The 17,571-nt window shown below is 43.5% G+C and overlaps 1 long non-coding RNA gene across 1 annotated transcript in view; it reads right to left on the reverse strand.

Annotated features, from left to right (window-relative positions):
- The window catches only part of LOC137517616 (uncharacterized), a 103,985-nt gene extending 92,513 nt beyond the window's left edge, over positions 1–11,472 (reverse strand). Inside the window, exon 1 of the long non-coding RNA XR_011020597.1 lies at positions 11,321–11,472. This is a non-coding gene — a long non-coding RNA (uncharacterized lncRNA). The remainder of the gene's footprint in view (positions 1–11,320) is intronic.
- Between the last annotated feature and the right edge of the window lie 6,099 nt (positions 11,473–17,571).

Consider the following 17,571-nt stretch of genomic DNA (forward strand, 5'->3'; position numbering starts at 1 on the left):
TTAATTTATACACTTGTGCATTAAAAAAGGAAAAATGTGTGGTGCTCAAGACTGCTGTAATGCTTATACGACATAATTTGATTTGAGGAATGTCACAAAATCTATAGTAAGTCCAACATAATAAAGGGAAGAACTATATAAAATGTAAAGGACTGGGGTTTTAAGACTGCATATATAAAAGTATTTATCAGACTTGGAGGAAAGTATTTTGTATAAGTGGAAAATTGGCATTTATACTACAGCAATAATTTTGGCACAGAACCAGAGTTGGCACTCATAAGTATATCAGTTTTGGGTTTGTAGTTGGTAGTTCTAAGCTTGTCCGTAATCACCCTCCAGCTGCACAAGCAAATTCAGAAATGGGTTCTAATGTTTCCTATAGAAAGTGCAACCAAACATGAATACAATGAAAAACAAATTAAAAGCAGCTGCTGTGCATTCTTATGCTAGGTACACACCATACAATTTTCTGTTAGATTTACCTGCCAGATCGATTTTTTCCAACATGTCCGATCTTAATTTTGATCAATTTTCCGTTCAATTTCCATAGAAGTGAGCAGAAATCAATCGGAAAATTGATCAGACAATCGATCAAAATTAATATCAGACATGATGGAAAAAAATTGATTGAAATTAAGATCGGACATGTTGGAAAAAATCAACCTGGCAGGTAAATCTAACTGAAAATTGTATGGTACTAGCATAACAGAAAATTGTATGGTGTGTACTTCGCTTAACTTGCTAAATCATAGCCAGTAGTATGTACATGTGGCCCCTGGCTAACATTAAGGAATGTTAAAAACATATTTATGCCTAAGTTAACCTGTAAATGACATTTTCTGCTATTGGAGTTTATACATTTAGTTATGTAGAATCTTATCGGATTTGATTTAGTAAGTGTAAAGAAACGCGGAAGAGCCGCCGCCATGAGTCGGCGGGAGGCGGCTCTTTCCGCACATGGCATGGCGGAGCACGGAGAGGCAGCCGCCTCCACTCAGTGTGAGGCGGCTGTCTCCATACAGGGCATGGCGGAGCGCGGAGAAAACGCCGTGTTGGACGAGGCGGTTAGCGCGCATGGCCCCAATGCTGAGGCACCGCAGAGCGGTGCTGGTGTGGCTGGGACACGTAGTCTCTCTAGGCTTAGAGTGACGCGCGCGCAGGGGCGGCGCCAGGGGGGTGCTTGGGGGTGCTCGAGCACCCCCTAGAATTGTCCAAGCACCCCCAAAGCACCCCCTGGAGTGAACTGACTTCAGGCGTCTAAAAGACGCCAAGTCAGTTCACACAGCGGCAGCACGGAGCAGCAGGCAGGGCTACGGTAAGATGGCCGCCCGGAGCCCTGTTCTGCAGACTTCGAGTCTGCAGTGCATGGCTTCGGGCGGCCATTTTCCCGTAGCCCTGCTCTGCATGCAGGCAGGAAGTCTCGTCGTGACGTCGGGAAGGAAGAGGATCGTGGGCGCGCGGGCGCTGCGCGCCACAATGAGGTCGGGACAGGAGGTCGGGAAACAAGGTCTTCTGGCTGTAGGTGAGTAAATGGGTTTTTCTTTTCTTTTTCAGGTGATGCTGATTGTGCATATTGGGGCCATATCTGCTACGGATTGTGCATATTGGGGCCATATCTGCTACGGATTGTGCATATTGGGGTCATTTCTGCTACCGATTGTGCATATTGGGGTCATATCTGTAACGGATTGTGCATATTGGGGTCATATCTGCTACGGATTGTGCATATTGGGGTCATATCTGCTACCGATTGTGCATATTGGGGTCATATCTGCTACCGATTGTGCATATTGGGGTCATATCTGCTACCGATTGTGCATATTGGGGTCATTTCTGCTACCGATTGTGCATATTGGGGTCATTTCTGCTACCGATTGTGCATATTGGGGTCATTTCTGCTACCGATTGTGCATATTGGGGTCATTTCTGCTACCGATTGTGCATATTGGGGCCATATCTGCTACCGATTGTGCATATTGGGGCCATATCTGCTACCGATTGTGCATATTGGGGCAATATCTGCTACCGATTGTGCATATTGGAGCCATATCTGATAACGATTGTGCATATTGGGGTCATTGGACGTGTTTTTTGTTAAAATCTGCTCACATTACGTGTATTTTCTTGAGAAAACCTGCACAATTATGTGAATTTTCTGGGAAAAGGGTCACCAAAACTTGGGCCCTCTGTCTTTGCGTTGCACTTTTAAAGGGAACCCGAGGTGAGAATAATATTGAGGCTGCCATATTTATCTCCTTTTAAGTAATACCAGCTGCCTGGCTGCCGTGTTGGTCCTCTGCCTCTAATTCTTTCAACCATAGACCCTGAACAAGCATGCAGCAGGTCAGGGGTTTCTGACAATATTGTCAGAACTGACAAGATTAGCTGCATGCTTGTTTCTGGTGTAATTCAGTTCACTACTACAGCCAAATAGATCAGCAGGGCTGCCAGGCAACTAAAATTGTTTAAAAGGAAATAAATATTGCAGCCACCATATCACTCTCACCCTGGGTTCACTTTAAATTACAGTTAGCCCCGCCCTCATCCGGTCATGACCACGCCCACTTTTTCGCAGCGGCGCGCTTCAGGTTGTAGCCACACCCATTTTTTGCCGCGGCAGGTCGTCATCTCCCCCGGAAATTGGTCCAGCACCTGCATAGCACCCCCTAAAAAAAATTCCTGGAGCCGCCACTGCGCGCGCGCGCACTGAGGCAGGGATTATATGACAGCCAGAAGTGAGTCAGCTGACCAGGCTGGTCAGCTGACACTGGCTCCACATCTCCTTGGTCCAGCACTTAGGGAGGTGCTGGAGAGATGCCTGTGTATATATACTGCTGGCTGTTCAGTTGCTGGTTGTCTGGCGTTGCGAACACAACGTGGTAGCACTCATACCTTAGGCAGATCCCAAAGTGTGTCGGGACCAGCTGGAGCTGTAATCCTACACTTAGCTAGATTCTGTTGATAGTTTAAAGTACTAGTTTGATTGTGATTATCTGTTATGAGCTGTTTGCCTGTCTGACCATTCTTCTGAATTCTGATCTTGTACCTTGCTATATCTGATACTCTGTTGCCGAACCCCGGCTCGTCTTTAGACTCCGCACCTGCCTCCTGATTCTGTACCCCGATATATCTGATACCCTGTTGCCGACCCTGCCTGTACTTTAGACTCCGCTTCTGCCTTCTGAATCTGTACCTTGTCTGTCCGTGTGTTTACAACCTGGCTTGTCCGACCTCGAGAACCGACCTTACTGTTAGAGGCGGTTTCCAGTCCTGATAGTGACACTTCCTCTTGAGTGTCACTTTTGTTCTGTCGATCCTTCTCTCTGCCTTACTCCTCCCTCCGGGAGAGTCCTGAAGGAATTGTGCAGTACTCTTTATTGCTTTGAGGCCCAGTCCTCTCATTATTACTGTTTGCACCAAACACTCTACTCAAGTGTCCAGAGGTTAGTTTGTATATCGGATTATCGGTGATACTGCAGATCATCTATAATCTGGTATATATCTGTATTCCCAGTGATACTGCAGATCACCGGTAATCAGATCCTCTCTGTGCTACACCGATCGTTACAGTAAGGCTCCCAGTCCCAGATAATAGGAGCACAAAAGTAATCCTGCAAACCTGGAAAGTGGACAACATTTACTTGAAATTGCCTGCTTTTAGGTTTTTTTTCCGTTTTTAAATGCATTTTACACAACATTACAACAAGAAATGTAATTGAACCCTGAGTTTTGTGCCTGTAAAGAGTTTAATAACAGTAGCATAATTGCAAAAAGGTAATTTCGTTACCTAGATGGTAGGGCCTGGAAACATCTGACACTCCATAGTCACAGTTAGTAGACACTGATACTAACATATTGCCCATGGCATAGAAAAACATTTAGCAGATTGCTGTTGTAGTGTAGGAGGCGCTTAAAGAGACTCTGTAACAAATTTTTCAGCCTTAGTTCTTCTATCCTATAAGTTCCTATGCCTGTTCTAATGTGCTCTGGCTTACTGCAGCCTTTCCTAATTGCACTGTCTCTGTAATAAATCTTATCTTCTTTCCTCTGTCGTGTCTGTCGGGCTAAGGCTTGAATGTGTGGAATGTGCAGGGCTGCTTGTGATTGGATAGAAGCGATGCAAACCCTCTGCAGGCCCCCTGCACACTCTGTATGACTCACACACTCTGTTTATGTGAGCCTATCACAAGCTGGTTAGTTTGTTTGTAAACACTGCCTAAAACTGTTAATTACAAGCCAGGATTGCAGCAGAGAGTGGCAGAAACAGCACAGAGGGGCACAGGAGAAAATAAGGAATAGAATGGTATGCTTTTTAGTGTAAGAATATTAGAGTACAGATTCTCTTTAAAATGTGAAAAAAATTGTGTTGTATGATTTGTGAGGGATGTAAAACAATGGTACTTACACCCTAAGTAAATGACAACCCACATTTTATGCGGAAAGCTCTATTGGAAGCACTAATGTGTTTGTCTCTGCTCACTTCTGTGGGTATTAGTGCCACTAAGTAACCACCTACAAGATGCCTGATTCTCTCCAAAAATGACCCAGTGTGGCCACGGGAGCAGTGTATAGGCGAAAGCTGCAAAGCTTCATACCATTTCAAGCAGTATAAAGTTAGGGGTGATGTCATTCATATTAAATCAGGTTTATCAGGACATCAAGGAGATTTCAGTTTGTTCTACTAGTGTATGGCTACTTTTAAACCTCTGCAATAAATAATCAGTCAGGGAGACACCCTTAGTCAGTCTTTTATCGCTATCCTTGCTTAACCACTTCACCTCCAAGGGTTTTTCCCCTTAAAAAAAACAGATTTTCACCTGTCAGCGCTGTTTCCATTCATTCGCTTGTAACTTTATACTTATCACAACCAAATGATCTATACCTTGTTTTTTTCCGTCACCAATTAGGCTTTCTTGGGGGGGGGGGGGGGGTACTTTTTGCTAAGAATGATTTTATTCTAAAAATGTTTTAACATGAAGAATAAGAAAAAAATTCATTATTTCTCAGTTTTTGGCCATTATAGTTTTAAAATAATACATGCTACCATAATTAAAACCCACACATGTTATTTGTTCCGGTTATTGCAATGTTTACATTTTTTTCCCTAGTACAATGTATGGCGCCAATATTTTATTTAGAAATAAAGGTGCATATTTTTCAGTTTTGCATCCATCCCTAATTACAAGTCAGTAATTTATAAAGTAACAGTAATTTACCCTCTTGACATACATATTGAAAAAGTTCAGTCCCTAAGGCAACTTTTATGTATTTTTTTTTATTGTAATCTTTTACAACATTTTTTGGGGGTAACTATTGGAATGTGGAAGGTAAAGGGTTCATTTAAAATGTAAAAATAGGTCTTTTTACTTTAAAAAAATGTTTTAGATGTAATTTTACTTTTTGGCCACAAGATGTCCTCGTGCAAAACTTCCCTATGCGTAGTATTACTACGCAAAGAGGAAGCAATGTGTGGACGTGTAACTATCAGGTTTTGTGAATGACGGCGCTGTCTCATAGACCATGGCATTCATTCACACGGGGACTTAGATCAATGAATGGGATCCTATCCATTGATCTCCCGGCTAACGATTGGCATTGGCAACGCGCAGGGGAGTCGAGCGGGAGTGCACGACGGGGAGGGACATAGTAGCATACATCCCTGCAAGAAGTTATGGGGAAATGCAGGGACATAGTTACTCGTCCTGAGGGAGGGGAAGTGGTAAAAGGACAACTGTAATGAGATGGCTATGTAGGCTGCCATATTTATTTCTTTTTAAGCAATAGTAGTTGCCTGGCTATTTTTCCTGATCCTTTGCCTCCAATACTTATATCCATAGACCTTGAAGAAGCATGCAGCAGATCCGGTGTTTCAGACATTATTGTCAGATTTGACAAGATTGGCAGAATGCTTGTTTCTGGTGTGATTCAGACACCACTGCAGCTAAATAGACCAGCAGGGCTGCTAGGCAACTGGCATTCATTAAAAGGAAATAAATAAGCAGCCTTCATATTCTTCTCACTGAAGTTGTACTTTAAGGTTAGAAACTGAAAAAGTAAGAGGCAAAGTAGGAGTGCAAGAGCCAGACAAAAAAAGCAAACAACTGTCAATCTTAATATTTCTATTACTACAGTTTTGTGTTGAAGAAAACCTGTAACAAAAAAAAACATCCCCTGGGGGTACTCACCTCGGGTGGGGGAAGCCTCCGGATCCTATTGAGGCTTCCCCCATCCTCCTCGGTCCCATGGCGGCGACGATAAAGCTCCCCGAACAGCAGGGATGTAAATATTTACCTTCCAGGCTCCAGCGCAGGCGCAGTATCGGCTCTCCGCTCGGATATAGGCGGAAATAGCCGATCGCTGTCGGCCTGCTCTACTGCGCAGGCGCAAGTCTCCTACGCCTGCGCAGTAGAGCGGACCCGACAGAGATCAGCTATTTTCGCCTGTCTGTGTGGAGAGCCGCTGGAGCCAGGAAAGGTAAATAAATCAGCGCTTATCAGCGCTTGTCAGGCTTGTCTAGGGAGGATTGCTGGATACTTCGGGGGAAGCCAGCACTGGATTGCCCGCAGCTACAGTGGAGGGGGACACCTCATTGGGACCCTGAGGCTTCCCCCTCCTGAGGAGAGTACCCCGCAGGGGAACTTTTTTTTGGTTACAGGTTCTCTTTACTGATAAATTAACACTGTTATATGATTACAAAAAAAGCAACTTCTGATGTTGTATACAATGGCTTGCAAAAGTATTCGGCCCCCTTGAAGTTTTCCACATTTTGTCACATTATTGCCACAAACATGAATCAATTTTATTGGAATTCCACATGACAGACCAATACAAAGTGGTGTACATGTGAGAAGTGGAATGAAAATCATACATGATTCCAAACATTTAAAAAAAAATAAATAACTGCAAAGTGGGGTGTGCATAATTATTCAGCCCCCTGAGTCAATACTTTGTAGAACCTCCTTTGCTGCAATTACAGCAGCCAGTCTTTTAGGGTATGTCTCTACCAGCTTTGCACATCTAGAGACTGAAATCCTTGCCCATTCTTCTTTGCAAAAACAGCTCCAGCTCAGTCAGATTAGATAGACAGCATTTGTGAACAACAGTTTTCAGATCTTGCCACAGATTCTCAATTGGATTTAGATCTGGACTTTGACTGGGCCATTCTAACACATGGATATGTTTTGTTTTAAACCATTCCCTTGTTGCCCTGGCTTTATGTTTAGGGTCATTGTCCTGCTGGAAGGTGAACCTCCTCCCCAGTCTCAAGTGTTTTGCAGACTCCAAGAGGTTTTCTTCCAAGATTGCCCTGTATTTGGCTCCATCCATCTTCCCATCAACTCTGACCAGCTTCCCTGTCCCTGCTGAAGAGAAGCACCCCCAGAGCATAATGCTGCCACCACCAGGGACGGATCTAGACCAAGTTGCGCTTGGGGCAAGGTCAGGTTTTGGCACCTAAACTGCCATTCCCCATCCAGTTTTGGCGCCTAATGGTCAGGTTTTGGTGCCTAAAGATCAGGTTTTGGCACCTAAACTGCCATTCCCCATCCAAATTTTGCCGCCTTTTTAAGAATTCAACAAACTGCGCCTGGGGCAAGAGACCCGTCTGCCCCCCCCCCCCCCCTAGATCCGTCCCTGGCCACCACCATATTTGACAGTGGGGATGGTGTGTTCAGAGTGATGTGCAGTGTTAGTTTTCTGCCACACATAGCGTTTTGCATTTTGGCCAAAAAGTTTCATTTTGGTCTCATCTGACCAGAGCACTTTCTTCCACATGTTTGCTGTGTCCCCCACATGGCTTGTGGCAAACTGCAAACAGGACTACTTATGCTTTCTATTAACTATAGCTTTCTTCTTGCCACTCTTCCATAAAGGCCAACTTTGTGCAGTGCACGATTAATAGTTATCCTATGGACAGATTCCCCCACCTGAGCTGTAGATCTCTGCAGCTCGTCCAGAGTCACCATGGGCCTCTTGACTGCATTTCTGATCAGCGCTCTCCTTGTTCGACCTGTGAGTTTAGGTGGACGGCCTTGTCTTGGTAGGTTTACAGTTGTGCCATACTCCTTCCATTTCTGAATGATCGCTTGAACAGTGTTCCGTGGGATGTTCAAGGCTTTGGAAATCTTTTTGTAGCCTAAGCCGGCTTTAAATTTCTCAATAACTTTATCCCTGACCTGTCTGGTGTGTTCTTTGGACTTCATGGTGTTGTTGCTCCCAATGTTCTCTTATGGCCCATACTCACGGGCTACAAATGTCGCCCGTGAGTATGGGCCGTTGCACGGGCGCGCACCCCGAACCGTTGCTCGTCGCTGCTGTCGCCAGGCGATTGGCGCGGTCAATCGCCCGGCGACAGTTGCCGCCGCATCTCCGCCGCAACTGTCGCTAGTCCGCGTGAGTATGCGGACTAGCGACCGCAACACCCAGGGAATACTATCAACTTCCGGCTGGGGGAGGAACAACAGCGACAGCTTCTGCCGCATTAGTTGCCAGGTCCCTCCGCCGTGTGTATGCGGAGGGACCTGGCGACGAGCTGTCGCCGGCCTGTCGCGCACACGCTCACGTGTGCTGGCGACAGGCCACTTTTGCAGCCCGTGAGTATGGGCCATTAGACAACCTCTGAGGCCATCACAGAGCAGCTGTATTTGTACTGACATTAGATTACACACAGGTGCACTCTATTTAGTCATTAGCACTCATCAGGCAATGTCTATGGGCAACTGACTGCACTCAGACCAAAGGGGGCTGAATAATTACGCACACCCCACTTTGCAGTTATTGATTTGTAAAAAATGTTTGGAATCGTGTATGATTTTCGTTCCACTTCTCACCTGTACACCACTTGGAATTGGTCTTTCACGTTGAATTCCAATAGAATTGATTCAGGTTTGTGGCAGTAATGTGACAAAATGTGGAAAACTTCAAGGGGGCTGGATACTTTTGCAAGCCACTTTATACAGTATACACAGACTGAAGTGTTGCTGACTTTCTCTCCTTTGTTTGCTCTCTCTCTCTCTCTCTCTCTATATATATATATCTACATTTCACTTGAAGATTGATACTTACCTAAGTAGAGGAAAGGCTCTTAATAATAGTCTTTTGGTTCCTCTATGTGGCCCATTGTTCCAGTGCTGTCAGCCGGTGAAATAGTTTGATGGAACAACTCTTCAGATCTACTCCTGTCCCCGAGTAGTTCCAAGGACAAGTGCATCACTACTGTGCATGCATGATTCCAAACTACTGTGCATGCATGAGTCCAAACTTGAACACGCACAGTAGTGACGTACTCGTCCTCCGACCTACAGTGCTCTGGGACACAAGTAGCTCCAAAGAGCTGTTTGACCGAGCAAGTAGAACAGCATTACTGGCAGACAGTGGTGGAACAATGGGCATTGGGCAGAGGAACAATAGGCACTGTATTATCCAGAGCATTCCCTTTACTAAGGTGAGTATTAAACATGAAGTGAATTTCTCACTTTAGGTTTACGTTAAACAAATAAAGCAAAAACTATTATATTTGTCATTATCATTTGTATTTATTGAAAAAAAAACCTGATCTGATAACTGTTTATTACAGGGCTGTGGAGTCGGTACAAAAATCTTCCGACTCCAACTCCAACTCCGACTCCTCAGTTTCTGAAACCACGACTCCGACTCCAACTCAGACTCCGGGTACCCAAAATTGCTGAGACTCCGACTCCTCGACTCCGACTCCTTAGTCTAATACTTAACAGGGCTGTGGATTTTGTACAAAAATCATGCGACTCCCACTCCCGACTCCGACTCCTCAGTTTCTGAACCCACGACTCCGACTCCAACTCCGGGTGCCCAAAATTGTCCCGACTCCGACTCCAACTCTGACTCCACCGCCCTGGTTTATTACAAACAAAATAACTTAAACAATCATCAGTCTTTACCTGAACAGACATGCAAAATGAGCTTGTTTGTCAACCAAGCACACAACACACTCTTTTCCAAGATCAAACTGATTCCAGACTGAGCTACCAGCCTTCTATTTCACACCTGTTCACACCTCTCTTTCCTCACCTGAGCGCCTACCTATTTTAGGGAGAAAACAAAATCCTAGAGCAGATTCAAATGGCATTGCAAATAAGAGAAATCTAGGATGTCCATACACACCATCAATTAACTACTTTGGCCTTTTGGACATATAATATACGTCCAAAAGGCCGCATGTGCGCTTCCGGCTCGCGGTTCGTTAGCCAGGGAATCAGTGAATTGGGACATGGTGCCCGATCACTGATCCCTTTCCCCGGCAGACAAAGTGACCGCTTTTCTCGGAAGCCTCGCTCTTTCTGCCTCCTATGTCCCCCCTACGTCCCTCTAAGTGTACATGTTATGCTTAGAGTTACGTAATGTAAACAAATTCATCATTTCCATCTTGTGGCCAAATAGTAAAACTACATCTACATTTAAAAAAAATAAATAAACACATAATTACATGAAAAAATTACTATTTACATCCCACCCTCCCAAAAATACCCAAATAAATGTTTAATAAAAAACAAACAAACAAACAAAAAAAAACATTACAATAAAAAAACGTAAATATTTACCTAAGGGTCTAAACTTTTTAAATATCCATGTAAAAAAGAAATATTTCTATATTTTTTTTATTATAAGCTTGTAAATAGTGATGGATGCGAAATGGAAAAAATGCACGTTTATTTCCAAATAAAATATTGTCGACATACATTGTGATAGGGACATAATTTAAATAATGTAATACCCAGGACTATTAGGCAAATACAATACGTGGGTTTTAATTATGGAGGCATGTATTATTTTAAAACTATATTGGCCGAAAACTGAGAAATAATGAATTTTTCCAGTTTTTTTTCGTATTCTACCTGTTAAAATGCATTTACAGTAAAGTAGCTCTTAGCAAAATGTACCACCCAAAGAAAGCCTGATTGGTGGCGGAAAAAACAAGATGTAGCTCAGTTCATTGTGATAAATAGTGATAAAGTTATAGGCAAATGAATGGGAGGTGAAAATTGCTTGGATGCATAAAGTGAAACACGACTGAGGGCTGACGTGGTTAAAGAAGGTTTAAGAGGAAATGGTTCCCAAGGCTAGGTAGTACCTTTGGCTTCTCATTATAGTCTTTCTGGTAAACTGAGGTAGGAGAGGGATCAGAAAAGGTTGCATCTGGCCTCATGTGCTTTGACACTCACTAGGCACTAGGAACCTGCCTAGGTGCCATATCGATGATCCTGCTCTGCCATGGATCACTTTCCCTGAGGTCCGTTTATGGAAGATAGCATTACTGATTTAATTTTATAAAATGCTGCTAGCCTACCTGTTACAGCTTCCAATGTCTTCTGAGTCACATATGCAAAGACTGTGTGCAGATCAGGTGTTCTGTCTCCAATGGCTGTATGCTTGCTTGTAGTAGATGTGGGACTCAAATTACTAAAGGCAACAGGTCAACTTGTCAGCAAGGCAACTAACATTTCTGAAAAGGGAATAAAAAGAAAGCAACTTTCAAATTACTCTTATTTCTCTCATTTTAGGTTATCTCGATTGTATTTAGGGTTTTTTTCATCCATATATGTGATTTTTCATTTTTTGGGGAAAAAAGTGGCAGTTTTTCGTTAGTGAATTAACATCTGTGAAGTGTACAAATGAGCATCTATGTTAGTGGTTTGCTGCCATCTTGTGGCTGATTTTCATAATACAATGTGTGATAGTGTAATGAATATTTACTTCATAAAGGTACCTTTAGAAATTGTATACAAAATCTTTAATATAAAGGAAAACAAATCATAAAGTAGAACAGTACAATAAAGATATTGTTAGTCATTAATGGCAAACCTTAACTAAACTCCTCCTCTTCTTTTTCATCCCGATTTCTGCAATGTTCGACATACCTGATAACACAGTGGCAGCCCTTCTGCATTGTATACTATTTAGTTTAAGCAATATCTTATTCAAGTGAATGTAGCAAAATACAGAAGTATGAAAAATAGAATTTCTGCATATATAACAATTCGGAACAGAACCTTTAACATTTACTCAGAAAGGTAAATAGGTTAACAGCTGCAATATAGCTCCAAGACACAACCAGTTTACAATAAGATATATTCACATAATATCGACGCTGTGAGAGGGTAAAACAATACTAGGTTAGGAATCTTATGAGATTTTACAGTCAGAGTGCAACATCTCAGGCATGACAGCGCCAACCTAGGTGGTATCTAACCATGGTTTCCAAACTATTTGGAAATTATGTGTTCCATCATAAACACGATTCTCAGAAGTCATAGTAATACTGTATTTATAGCAGAAAGAAATTGTGAGAATCTATATATCCATACCCCACTGCATTGACAATTTGTTGTGTGAGTTTATGTTGGGCATGTTTAACCATTTCAGCCCGCGAGATGTTTTCACCTTATGTACGAGTGGAATTTTCACATTTCAGCGCTCCTCCCATTCGTTCCCCAATAACTTTATCACTACTTATCACAACAAAACGATCTATACCTTGTTTTTGCCACCACCAGTTATACTCTTTGGGTGGTACATTATGCTAAGAACTATTTTATTCTAAAGCATTTTAACAGGAATAAGAAAAATAATGGAAAAAAATATTATTTCCCATTATAGTTTTAAAATTAAACATTCTTCTGTGGATAAAAGCCACACATTTTATTTGCCCATTTGTCCCGTTTATTGCAACATTTAAATTATATCCCTAGTACAATGTACGGTGAAAATATTTTATTTGGAAATGAATGTGCATTTTTTCAGTTTTACATCCATTCCTATTTACAAGGCCATAATTAAAAAAATGATGTACTTTCTTGTCATGCATATTCAGTCCCTAATGCCTGTAGGTGTAATTTTACTATTAGGCCACAAGATGTCCTCACACAGGACTATGTATAAGCATGCAATAAGTATGTTACATAGGAAGCAATGTGTTACTATGTAATGAAGGAAGTGACACAGGCATCCATTGAAGCCTGCAATCATGGTGGCCTGGAGGGGAGATAAACGAATGGGAACATTTTTCCCTTTCATTAATCTAACGATTGGCACAGTAAGCTGCTGAAATCTGTGAGCAGGAGGAAGTGCGCCGGTTGTATTTAAGAATAATCAGCCAATCCCTGCAGCCAATCCCCCCTGTTGCCGGCAACATCGCGATTACAGGCTTCTGCCCGCACGATAGCACACACAGCCCCCCCAAACTGCAGGGATCTGACTAGCACGTCTCTGTGGCTGTACCGGCTACCGCTACAGACGTGAGGCTCACGTCCCAGCGGCAGAACTGGTTAATGGCAGGGGAATTGTAGACCAGAAAAAAGGTCCAAGGATCTTTCATCTTAGTCCTCTAGAAAACTGAAGATCATTGTACTTTATTTAATCACTTAAGTGTATCTGGATGACTATAGTCATCCAGATAGATGCTCCTCAAGTCTAACTGGATATGTATCCATGTCCAGTGATACTGTGGCGGGTGCATGCATACACGCCCATGCCCACCTCTCGTTCCCAGCGGCATTTACATGGCACAATTGGTAAAGGAGAACAAGTGTTCCCCAAGCCAATTGCAGTGCATGGAATGAATGGACATGACCCTGATCAGGGGCCATATCCATTCATAATAATGAAATTAAAAGAAAGTGATGACTGAGGTTGGTGAAGCGGGTGGTCTGTTGATAGTGAGAGGAGGAGAGTAAACCAAGGCCTCCTTGGCCAATACGGAATCACTGCTATGACTTCTATAATTGATACCATGACTTTCTGGAGAAATTTGAAGATTAGTGGGAAGGGGGAAAGGCGTAGTCCCTCTTGAATGACCAGTGCTGGACTAAGGCATCCACTGCAAGAGCCTTCAGAGAAGGGAACCTGGAGAAGAATATCGGTAACTGGGTGTTCTGCTGGAATGAAAAGAGGTCTATTTAAGGCATGCCCCATCTCCTCACTATTAGTCTGATTATTTCTGGGTACAATGACCACTCGTGATGGCTTAAGATCTTTCTCGACAATGCATCTGCTTGATAGTTGTCTGAACCTGGAAGATAGACTGCATTCAGATCTTTTGGATGAGCTAAGGCCAAAGTCATGATTGGTTGAACCTCTTGTATTAGTTTCTTGCTATGATTTCCTTCCTATTTCTGCACATAAGGCACTGCTGCCTTGTTGTCCATTCAAAGCATCACTGGACAACCTGCAACTATTGCTAGGAAAGAACATAGTGCAAGGAGGGCAGCACTAATTTCTAAGACGTTTGAGACCACATTCTCTGTAGAAAAATTCAATTTGTTAATAGAGCCCTCCTGAAGAAATTATTGCATGCGCCTCCCTTGGTCTCTGAACCCCATGTGGGTCACGTGATCGGAAGCCGGCGCCTACGCCCATGCACAGCCATGTCTTTGCAGGTTGCCCCCCAATCTAATGCACTGTCATCTGATATAAAAGCCCAGTTCAGAGGAATCAAGGAATAACAGTTCTGAAGGTTTGTTGGACTTCACCACCACTCCAGAGTATCCTAAACTGCACAAGGTATCCAGATTAGTTGACTGAGGTCGTTCTTGTGCCACTGAGAGAGGAAATTTATTTGAAATGTCTTTAGGTTCTAATGTGCCCAACAGAATAATTGTAGTAGTAAGCATCGAGTTTGGTCAGACATGATGTATTCTTGCAATTAACAGAAGCACCTTGTCGTTTGGCAGAGCTAGTGTCCCTGGAACTGTGGCGAATAGGGCACCCAGAAAAATCATTATTGGTAAAGGACACATTTGGCTTCTCTTTGCATCTATTAGCCAGCCAAAGGTCATAAGGGTCTGAATTGCCAGATTGCTGTGTTGTTGCAGGCGGTCTTTTAGGTCATCCAATTAGAGTAGTATTCTTATTCTCTGTACTCTTAAGATGGTTATCACGGATAGTAGAACTTTTCATAAGAAGAAAGGATGGGAATGTGGAAAAAGGCATCCTTCAGTTCGAGGGAGCACATCCAATCTCCAGTTCTGACTACCCTTGCTACTGTTTGACGAGACTCCATCTTGAACATTTGAACGTTTGATGTATTTGTTTAGGGCCATTAAATCTATGACAGGTCACCAAATGCCTGTTTTAAAGATCGGGGAGTAGAAGCCTTTGAATTTTGCAGATGTGGAAATGGAATTGCTGCCCCTTAGTTGATCAGTGTATTGACATACTCTAACAGAATTTGAGGATTCTTGGGAATTATTGCTCTGGAGATGTGAGGTAATTGAGGACTTTTTATAAAATGACCACTTGTAACCTTTGCAAACGACCTCCAGGATCCATTGGTCTGATACAGGGGTGTAACTAGACTTAATAGGGCCCCCTGCAAAAATGATAGCATGAGCCCCCTGGTCCTCGAACCCAATTAGGGTCACATGACTGGGAGCCGGCGAATGGCAGTAGAGAGTCTTCTGTTGTGAAGCAGCAGCTAGAAGCAGGAAAAAAATTACAGACGCTCCTGCTACACGCTACTCTGCATGGCAGGAGAAGGTGGCAGGGGTGGTTTTTGTGAGTAAACTGGAGATTTTTTGCTAATTGGCTGCACTTGCGGTTGGGGAGAGGGAGAAAGAGGGCACCCCAAAGCCATTGCCCCCCCCCCCTGCAATGCCAGGGGTCGCTGGGGTTATTGCTACGCCCATGGTCTGATATCTTCTCTGCCTAAACAGATGCGAAGTGGGACAACCTGGCTCCCACTAACTCTGTCTGGGCGGGCCTAATCTCAAAAGGACTTGGTGTAATTTTTTTGAAGGAGCAGAGGATCTGGACTTGTTTGCTCTCAAGAAAGATGGTTGAGATCTTTTCCAGTTTTTATTAAAGCTTTTCCCTGGTCTGTAGGAACGAGAATCTTTGAAAAGGATTGCAAATTTTGTTGTGTATATCTTTGTCTCTGAAACTTTTTGTCTTGATGCAGAAGATCCAATTTGCCCCCGTGACTATTAAGATTGCAGAATCAAGTGTAGAACCAAAGAGATGTCTTCCATTATACTTGTTTAAAAATGGGCTAGGTCTGTCCTTACTTCGCCGCATGACGCGCGCACACACGCCGGCCCCTTCTGGCCCCGTCCTCCCCCGGCTCTCGGCAGTGTCTCTGCGTCTGTCCCTGCACATGCACAGTGCTAAAAAGCACTGACACACGGACGGACACAGCGGCACTTGCCTTTTATTGGGTAGGATTCTTGCCCAGGTAGTCTTGGAAGGAGGGTCCGCGGCCCAAGCCTTCAGACATAGGGCTCTTTTACCCATGACTAAAAACACCATCGAACTGCTAGATGCTTTGACCACATCTAAAGCAGCCTCACCTACAAATTTAGCTGCCAGCTTCATCTGGTCATGGGTTAATGTTATAGAGTATTTGTTAGCATCTCTCATTATGGCAATCTCTGTTTCAGAAATTCAAGTCTTTAGGGCTTTTGCTAAAGATGTTAAAGTTACAGCTGGTTTCGCTGCATCTCCTGATACCATGTAACATTGTTTTAGATCAGGGGTCAGGAACCTTTTTGGCTGAGAGACAGGGACGGATCTAGGGGGGGGGGGGGGCAAGCGGGTCTCTTGCCCCAGGCGCAGTTTGTTGAATTCTTAAAAAGGCGGAAAAATTTGGATGGGGAATGGCAGTTTAGGCGCCAAAACCTGACCTTGCCCCAGGTGCAATTTGGGGCAACTTGGTCTAGATCCGTCCCTGCTGAGAGAGCCATAAACACTACACATTTTAAAATGTAATTCCATGAGAGCCATACAATATGTTTCAAACTGGGACAGTAGGGCTCACGTCCCTGTTGCCATGGTGATGGGTATACAGTTGATCCGCTGGGCAGCGGAAGTGTCAGATACGTCTTCAGCTTCTCTTGGGTTTTAGCAACATCAGCAATTTCCCTGAGAGCCAGACAGGAGAAATACCGACTAACAGCTTTAGTGACAGACAGCCTATAGGGCCAATCAAAGTGCGGGGATCTCGTTCTACACAGTAAATGGACCTGACAGGGTCCAGAGTGGGACAATTGGAGCAGCTGTTAGTTTTGGGGTACCGTGAGTAAGTTAGTAGTGCATGCTACAGCAGTAGCATGCCTACTTTGAAAATTTTACTTGTGCTGCCACGCTAAGCTGTGCTGCTGCAGTGTAGCTTAGTGAATCAACCCCTACTGATTTGTCTGTGAGCCAGATGCAGCCATCAAAAGAGCCACATCTGGCTCCCGAGCCATAGGTTCCCTATCCGTTTTAGATCCTGATTTATTTGACGATCAAGTAAATCCCTGAAGGAAACACAGTAACCCAATGGTAAGGTAGTATTTCTTGCCAGTCTCATCGCTGAGGCATCCCCTTTCGCACCATCCTTCTCTGACAAAGGGTACATTTTTCAAAAGATGGATTTTCATAAAGGCCTTTTTCACTGTTTTACTCCATTCTTCCATAATGATTTCTTTGATCTCCTCCATAAAGGGAAATGAGGCCCATTCTTTATTCAACTGTTTGTATTACCTTTTCTTTTTAGATTTCTATGAATAATCTGGTTCCACACATTCAATTGCATCTTAACTTGAGAGATAAAAGGAGGTAATC

This window comes from Hyperolius riggenbachi, chromosome 5, assembly GCF_040937935.1.
Source record: "Hyperolius riggenbachi isolate aHypRig1 chromosome 5, aHypRig1.pri, whole genome shotgun sequence".
Taxonomy (NCBI): Eukaryota; Metazoa; Chordata; class Amphibia; order Anura; family Hyperoliidae; genus Hyperolius; species Hyperolius riggenbachi.